Genomic DNA, 9,042 nt, shown 5'->3' with positions numbered 1-9,042 from the left:
CAATTCACCAAAGAGCCAGTTATAAATCTCTTGATGAGGTCAAAACTAGACACTGGTCTCAAAATCATATTTTAGCCAGAGTGGATGAAGGATGATGGCCTACCATAAACCAGCAGACAGATGACTCAGTGGTCCCTCAGGTTTTAAACTCTGGGAATCATTCCCCAGCTTGGGACACAACAGTAGACGTCCATTAATCATAGATGCTAGCACGAGATAGATTAGCATTAGCAAGGAGTCCACAAGCACTCCTAAGAACTGGGCTGAAGGGACCAGCTGTGAACACGGGTCTCCAACCAGCAGGCTCTTCGAACTCTTCGAAATGCTTTTCTTTGCACCAGCATGCAAACACTGCCCTGCTTGGGTTCTTCATTAGCAAAAACCTATAATCCACCAGTCTGTGCAGGTAAGCAGAGTTCTCAGAAAGCCATGTGAAGCGGCTGTTATTCTTCACCAGAAATAATGCCTTGCACTCGCTATTCCAGACTCCAACAGCAACCTGCAGCTGGCTGAGCTGCTCCATGCACCAGTGACACAGGTAAGGGCTGTGTGGATGTGGCACAGAAAAGCTGGGGGGGACGGATGGACAGCACAGGCCAGCTGTGGTGCAGGGTGGCTGTGTCCTCCAACAGGGTGCTGCAGCACAGCCCAGTAGAGCTGTGAGTGGGACACTTCCTCCAGGGCTGCATCCTGCTCCCTGCTGAATCGCAGGGGCCAGGTGCAGCCGCTGCTGGCTCGGGCAGCGGGGTTGCTGGGGAGCAGTCCTGCCAGGCTCACTAGGTAGTTACAGAGCGAGGCCGGGGGATCCTCACGCTCCATAATGAAACTGTTGCAGTGAAATGCATCTGGCAGGGAAAGATAACTTGCAAAAACTAGGGTGAGAAGAGTTGAGTGTTGGCAACCCTAGCAAGCTGGATTCCCAAACAGAACTTGAAGGATTTGGCAGAACTCAATTGCATTTTTAAAGAGTTACTGTAAGTGTAAATGTTATTTTATCCACCCCCTTGAACTGTATCATCCTGGCCAATGACCAGGGAACCACACCCACACGCTTACTTTTACAGCTGCAGAGATGGGGTCAAGATAGTCTATGTTCTGTGTAACTCAAAACCTATTATTAAAGTAATTCATCTGCAAATAAATCATCCCATTATGCAGCTCCAAGGAAAGCAGGAGTAAAAGAAGAGCTTGCGAGCTTAGGCTCTACTTGCTGAATGTAAATCCTGCTCCTTTCCCTGACCATATTTAAATAGTTAATAAGAAAGCTGCACAAGATCTGATCACCAAGACCCCTCTCCTTATTTCATTCGTATTTGGAGGAGCTGAGCTCATACAGTAATGACTGAAAACAAAAGTTTATCAGGAGATGGCTCTTCACCGGACAAACAGAAGAGGTCATAGGACTCCACAGCACTCAAAGCCTGGGCAGGCGGGCTGATGCTGAGCCGGAACGTGACTGGGAACATAATTTCTTCTCGTTTTCTGAAGTACGCTTAGCACTAGCACATGAGTGAAAACCTGGCCCCAGCTGAGTCAAAGTAACGCCCCATTGACTTTGATAGAGGCAGGATCTCAGCTACTGTACAAGTCCCGCTCCTGAAAGCTGCCAAGTGATTTCTGAGAGGGAACAAGTGGCCTTATTTTCAGAAGCACTTTGCACAGTCTGACTTCAAATACTTAGGGGTCCAGTTCTGAATTCATTCATGGACCTCTTTCTACATCAAACGGTTCAAGAGTTCTCAAGTCCACTGGCATTTTTAATGCTCCGCTTTTCCCTTCTTACCTTTCCACGTTGGGGAGGTTTTATTACGGACTTCTAGGAAATTTCCCCAAATCTTTTGAATGACAGGCCAGAGGCATAACACCTTTTCCATTTAGTCCCTAGGCAGAAGTCTAAGGTTTGCCTATTTCTGTGAGTCCACACACAGTTATGTCAGCACCTTTTTCTGTGTTACTGTAAGATACTGGATATGCATGAGAATCACCAGCAAATTTATTATTAATCAAAACTGGCCTGCACGATTCATTATCTCTTTAAATAAAACAAACAAAGAAATAACTTCTTATTAAGCACATTATTATTTTGAGTCTGCTGCAATAGTCACAAATATACACAAGGATTAGTCAGCTTTTATGTGATAAATTAAAGCCACTGGCTGAGCTTTAGAGTGATTCCACATCCAGGAAACTATTATGCTGAAACAGTCTGAGCCAAGCTTTTGTCCTATATTATGGTATGAAGAACAAGGAAAGACATTTCCACACAAAATACTCAATGGTTTGAAATAACCATTCCTAGTGTAACATACTTCTCTGACCCTACATTTTTGGGCCTTTGGTGATCTAGCCACCCACCAGCTGTTGGCTAATAGACCGAATCTCAATCAACATCAAAGTTAACATACATTTGACTTTTTTTTTTTTTAATTTTCATACAGATGATGTGTTTCTATTCACACACAGTTTTGCAACAACCACCTGAATAAATTCATAAATTCCACCTGAAAGATCAAATTAAATTCACTTAACTTTTCTATACTGACTACAAAAGGATAGGTTTCAATATGGATCTTTCTAAAGATGCTGTGCTGCCTCTTGCTATGTGGCCACATGGCCTATAAACTTGAGACACGCTTTTTCTAAAGGAAGATTGTATGTCCACTCATTTTTTCATTGCTTTAAGCTAATATTTTAATGCAAAAAAGAAAGATTTTTATGCATTAATGTTGGTGATATCTGGAAGTCATCATATTTTCTGAATCCCAGATGAAAATCAAAGAACATCTGATACCACCAGCAGCAAGCACATTTTTGGGTGCTAAGAAATTTACGAGAGTATATTTAAAAGCTGTCTCTATCCTTTTGCTTTTATTCTAGAAAACACAACCTTTCTTGTTCAAGTATTGTCTTTGACTCAGTATCGTCCCTGTCTTTCTCGAGGTGCAAACCTGGAAAAAGGACCGATAGCTTTCCACTGCTGAGCCCAGCAGAAGGATTACCTAGCGAGCCCACAGACTCCGATCCTGTTTGCACGGCTCATAGTAGCAAAACACTGTTGAATCACGTTCAGCTCCTGACAGACAATGATTTCCAGAGCTTTTCTTTCTGGATCACAGCCACAGTTCACTGCTCCCCACGCTGTACCTGCCCAACCCCTGCCTGGGCGCACCACTGCATGGGCAAATGCTCATCTACATTTTTCATGAGGCTACATAAAAATTGCTGGGTGCCCTTAAAACAAAACAGAACAAAAAAAAAATGTCAAACTACACTTTGAGCCCCATCCCCTTGCACGTACCAGCACATCACAGTCTCTGGCAAAAAATAAAATGCAATAATCCTGCCAACAAAACCACCCCCAGAGGGGCTCACCAGCCTGGCCTTTTTCTTCCTGATGGCCTGTGAGGGTCAGACCACAGGTCCTTCACAGCCAGAGCCTGCAGGGCGCAAAGTCCCTTTCTGAGAGTAAAGCTGCTCGTTTCCACTCAGAAATCTCTCAGTAACGTCCAAGAGAGAAAAAAGAAGCACTGCATCATGCAAAGTCTGGGCTGATACAACCAAAGGGGAAACCGAATGGCAAAAACATGACCAAGCAGAGCGGACTGTCCATAATTCCCTCCTCTCCTCCGCCTCCCTGCTCTCTCTGCCAAAGAGACCTACCTCAGATGTCTACCGAGCGCAACTGGGATAACAGCACATGAAGGGTTGCCACCACCAGCACTCCTGCCCCCCTTACTCTCACTGCAGTTGTCACCCATCACCTGGAAATTACCTCATCCTTCATCAGTGTGTGCCTAGTTGTTGCAGGCTTGGGAATCCAGCACTGAGGCTCCCCGCCATTATCAAGGAATATTATTGTCTCATTTGATGATTCTCAGGATAAAATTAACCATATACCAACAGTTGCACTCACTGCTTCCATCTCTTTTGGCTCCTCAAATAGGTAAAAAACCAAAGTGATGCACTATTTTTATCCTTCAGAGAGAGATGTGCCAGGCAAAGGACAAGTATGAGATTTGGGGGGGGGAGAAGAAAATAAACAAACAAACAAAACAAACCAGTGGTCTCTTAGTCACTCGTCTTCTCAAAAACACAGGCACCTAAACAAAGACACGACTGTTTCCATACAATAAAGGGCACATTGATGGTTAGAGCGGCTAAAAATGAACTAGCATGCTCTTGACATTACCATCCTGTTCAATCTTCAGGAAAGTGTTACAACTACTCCATTTCAGTGCTTCTGTTACCGTCATGATCAGAGTAAACTAAAATTGCCCTCAGAACAAAACAAACGCCATACCAGCTAGGACAGCGCCCACGTGCCGAGTGGCAGAGGGCACCTAAGGAGGGAGCATTAAAAGCACGGCAGGGCACAGCGCGTATTTAGTGGAAATTCCCAGGTAGCTCTCCCTACTTTTGGCAGTCTGTGGCTTAGTGATTTTCTGGGTTGGAAACTGCACACAGATTATTGTTCAATGGCCACGAATGCACCTCCGTTGTGCTGAATCTGTCATCCTTTTTGAGCAATATTGTCTTTTCAGTCTTTAAAAGAGTCTGTAGCACCGAGTCCTACATTGTCGTTATGGCAGCATGCACAAAGACAGCAGGGTCGCAAAAGATCACACGGAGGCAAACGATGGGAGCAAGCATGAGAGACATCCAAATCCAACTGAGGCAAAATTAAAAACAAGGCAGAAGAATTATTTCAGCATTATTACAATCATATTTTGACAATAATATAAAGATTATGCCAACGGATAACGAAAATGGCTGATTTTGTGATGTGCTGGCATTTCTGGTAAAAAAAATGAGTAGTTATTTTTCAAAATTTTCCATAAATCAAAAAATAATTTCAATTGGAAAAGTCAAATATTCATGTTCAAATGTTCGAGAAAATCATTCTCAGGTAAAAACTATTTTGTTGATATTTTTATGAGACTATAGAAGCTCTTAAGACTGTCCTCTCCTCCAAATAGAAATAATTTCATGTGAAAAAAGCAGTTTTTTCAAAACATTTAAATTGCTGCCTATGTTCATCGGTGCAGTTTGAACCAAAATGTTTCACTCACACCTAACTCTCTCAGTCCTGTTTAGACTTGAATTTTTTAATCTAAAGGATGAATGAAAAGGGGATACTGCTATATCTTTATTATATTATCAACAAAATAGAGTTTGGAAAAACATGTGTTGTTTTCCAAAGAAAAAAGCTGCAACAACTATTCAGCGAAAATGGTCTCTGAATTACATGAATTATGAAGGTGTAAAACAAATAAAAGACAGATTATCCCTAATCTATAGGAATCCTGAAAACTGAAACACAAAGGGCTGCTTTCCAAGTACTCAGAAGAGGAATATTACTAAGCTTGTGCCACAGAGCTGACATAGCCAGCATGATAAAAGTGACAGCAACTTCACTGGTTTTCTTGAAGGGAACGCTTTTCAGTTTATAGAAAAATTCACATAAAACAAGGTCTAAGAAAAGATGAATTTTCTTAGTTCTTGTTTCTTGTTTTTCAGGTGAAATATATTACATTTTTCTTTAATCACCTGGTAATAGCTTTCTGATTTTAACCTTTATATTCCATAATAATTTTCTGTACACTAATTCTGAAGCTACTAGGACTGCCTGCAACTATCTGTGCAATGACCAAGTATGAAATGAAAGGAAATATCTTTGTGAATAGACATCTAGCTCGAATAGACATCTAGCTCAATTCTAAAGAATGACCCAGTAAAAAATGCAATCCTAAAGGAAAAGAGCTTCTAAAATATGAAGTAGAATTTGACTGAATATTTAAAAACACAACTATAAGCTTCCAGAAAGGTGAAAAATTACTTCTCCCTTCAGTGCAAGTTTTGCAACTGATTCCAGAGAGTGGAAACTCATTATTACCTTTCACGTAGACACACAGTCATGAGATAAGCAGTGATGACTCCAAAAGAGTTGCAGAATATTAAACATCACTGTTTCCTGCTAGTAAATAATGGCTAGCAATTTGTATTTTTGATTAATAGACTCTAGAATATGCTTCCACATGGCTCTTGTTATTCCACTCTTGGGCTCCAACTTCTCTTACCTGTACTAGTTTGTGCTTGTAACATTTCTTTTCAATGAAGAAAAAAAAGACCAAAAAAAGGACAGATGTTTCTGATTTTCCTTTATATGGATGACAACAAAGAAATGTACTGTGGAATTTGGCATTGACTAGTACTTGAAGTAGAGTTACCATATGTCCTAATCACAAAACAGCAACACATAGTGTAATGTTTCTGGAAAGAATCTTGCTGCAATAAAATGCATCACGAAAAGTTTGCAATTTATTAATTCTACCCAGAAGATAAATGACCAAAGAGTCCTCTATCGAGTATCTGAAACTGATAACCGGTTCACAAGTGGGGGGAGGAAGTTAGTTATACATTACTGAAAAACACATCTCTCTTCAAAAATCTGTTAGCTTTTGTAACATATGATCATAGCAACAAATCTTTGAAGTTATGCAAAACAGCTTTTGCAATCTGGAAAAAATATCCAGTGAACATACTATTTGGGAAAATGTTAATAAATTCATAAATTGAAGGGAGGACTAGTACAACTATCTAGTTTGATATCCATCATTATACAGGTCAGAGGACTTCCCTGAATTAATGCTGGTTTGAACTCTCACATCTCTTTTAGTGAAAAATCAACTCGTGATATAAAAAACTCCCAATGATAGAGAACATATCACAAAACTGCATAAGTTATGTGGTTAATAGCTCATTATGTGCCGAAGAGCACACATCCAGACTTGAGGGTGTTATTCCCAGGAGGGCACTGATAATCTTCAGGTTCCCGTCTTCCTGTTCAGAAGTTGGACAGGTTGCTCAGCTTCCCTCAGTGCACGCCTTAGCACGCGTGCTAAACCTTTGCTCTTTCTTATGCCGCGCAGGGAGGCTGCAGCTCCCCGAGTTTCCCTTGAAAACACATTCAAAGGATCACATTAGCACTTCCAGCCACAGTGCCACCTTGGGAACTCAAGAGTAAATGAATAACGTAGAAGAATCCCTCACGTCTTTTTAAGGTTGCTTTTCATAAGGCCCAGTGCGTTACTTGCATATCTGCAGACAGATTTCCCAACGCAGCAGAGAGCACTAAGCGATAGCCTCCAACAGCGGGCAGCGTGCTTCACGAGGAGTACAGCCGCCAGCGTGGGGCAGCGGGTGCCCTCGCAAAACAGAAGCCTACTCTCCCCTTGCTCGACCAAACCGTCCATCAAGGTTCCTTGGCCAAATCACCCCACGCCTCAGCAACTTGTTTTCTCCCACCTTTAAAATAAGAATTGGGACCCCAGCCTCCCACAGCAGAGGCAAGGACAGCTGCATAGCCAGCCCATAGTCATTGCAGAAATGACCACTCACTCATATAGATTCACTGTGATTAAAGAAGGATTTCCCAGATGTTTATCCCCTGCACTCTCTGGAGGGTCCTGCTTCTTCTGTTCCACTTCCCAGGACTAATTTTTACATCCACAGTTCAGAGATCCCCAAAGCATCATTATTTCACAAAATACAAGCTCAGGAAGCTCAGGGTTAATTTTAATCGACACCTCCTGCCAATTAAGTGAGCAAGTCAAAAACGTGTTGCAGTGTCCAGGGTGCAGCTGCCTAGCAGAGTGACTGGATAACAGCCGGCACCAACTAGCAGGATACCTGCTTTATGTGTCAGTCTTAAAAGAAGATTCTTCTGGTTCGCCCTTCAGGCGAGCAGCTCACAATTTAGGACCGGGGGAGATACCTCCTGCGCCTGCCCAAAATGCCCAGCTCCCCGCCTGGAGTGCTCTCAAGCGTCACGGGGAAAAGGCTAGTGGGAAGTTTCACATGCCATGTCACTAGGTAGAAATTTTCCTCTGGACCTGGTCGACTGTCAAACCAACAGGAAGACTTTCAGGCAACTCATCCTAAGAACAGGAAAGAAATTACTGAACAGTAAAAGAAACTGTAAAGAAACAGAATGGTGACACTGCAAGAGGAATATAACCTGCCATTTGGGCATGGTTTCTGGGTTCCAGTTTTGCCATAAGAAAGATGCTGGGTGTTTTGAATTTTTCCACTCTAATCTGCTAATCTTTCCTTTTGTTTTTCCTATTTAGAGTGCCAGCCTTTGGGGGAAGAGACACCTTCTTGCAATTTGCTTTATATAAAGCTATTTTGCATAGTAAAGCCAAAGTCCAGGAAGATGGAAGTGATAAAATGCACATTATGAATACTATGATCCTCCTAGAAATCTTGCTGAAGAAATGCAGGAAATCAGCAATATCAACAGCCACAGCCAAGCAACAGTTTAGGGATGGCATTTGCTAAAAGTCAACAGCCATCTCACACCACTTTGTCCATTCCTCCTCTGCGATGTGACATAAGCCGGCAGAGATGGTGGGAACAAGTGCAGCTCCGTGGAGCTGTTCATTACATAAACGTCTGGAATGCTAATGTAAATGCTTTGCGTTTACTTCATGCTTTGTCTTTAAAGACTTCTGCCAACATTAATAATAATGCTACTACTCACAGAGGTTTTATAAGGATTAACTTGTTATAGTCATTAGAGTTGACTGCTCTTTACCACAGTCATGTAATAACATATTTGGTGTACATGCCAAAATAAAAAAATAGTAATCTGCAGTACATTGGTATCGCCTTACTAGCATCCAGTGCTCTCTAAACCTCCCCTCGTTCTGCGGATGACATGCAGCCACCTATGGCAGTCCCTGAAAGCCCAAGTCTGCTCTAACCCTTGTACATGTCCGTGGGAAATATCATCATAAGATCTGCCCATGTAATATTTATTCTCTTTCATCAGGACACACACCAGTGTGTGCTATTCTGCCAAAGCAGTACTGTTACTGGCATCTCTGTGAGCACTTCTCTTTCATCATGGCTCACCCCACACTTCCAATGTTTCCCAGAGGTGTACAGAGAGCCAGTGGCTGGTCTGTCACCTTCTCTCCAAGTTATTACAAAGGGCCCAAGCTTTGGCCTAACAAGGCCATAATCAAAGTGCATTATCGT

General features: G+C 42.2%; 1 long non-coding RNA gene across 1 annotated transcript; it reads left to right on the top strand.

Moving 5' to 3' along the window:
* Positions 1 to 213: 213 nt before the first annotated feature.
* On the top strand, positions 214 to 8,355 carry LOC135328398 (uncharacterized). The gene is made up of 3 exons (XR_010389230.1): positions 214 to 406; positions 486 to 538; positions 8,130 to 8,355. It is a non-coding gene; the product is annotated as an uncharacterized LOC135328398 (long non-coding RNA).
* The last annotated feature ends 687 nt before the right edge of the window (positions 8,356 to 9,042 follow it).

Source organism: Dromaius novaehollandiae, chromosome 4 (assembly GCF_036370855.1).
Source record: "Dromaius novaehollandiae isolate bDroNov1 chromosome 4, bDroNov1.hap1, whole genome shotgun sequence".
Lineage (NCBI taxonomy): Eukaryota > Metazoa > Chordata > Aves > Casuariiformes > Dromaiidae > Dromaius > Dromaius novaehollandiae.
This window is presented reverse-complemented; position numbering and strand designations above follow the sequence as displayed.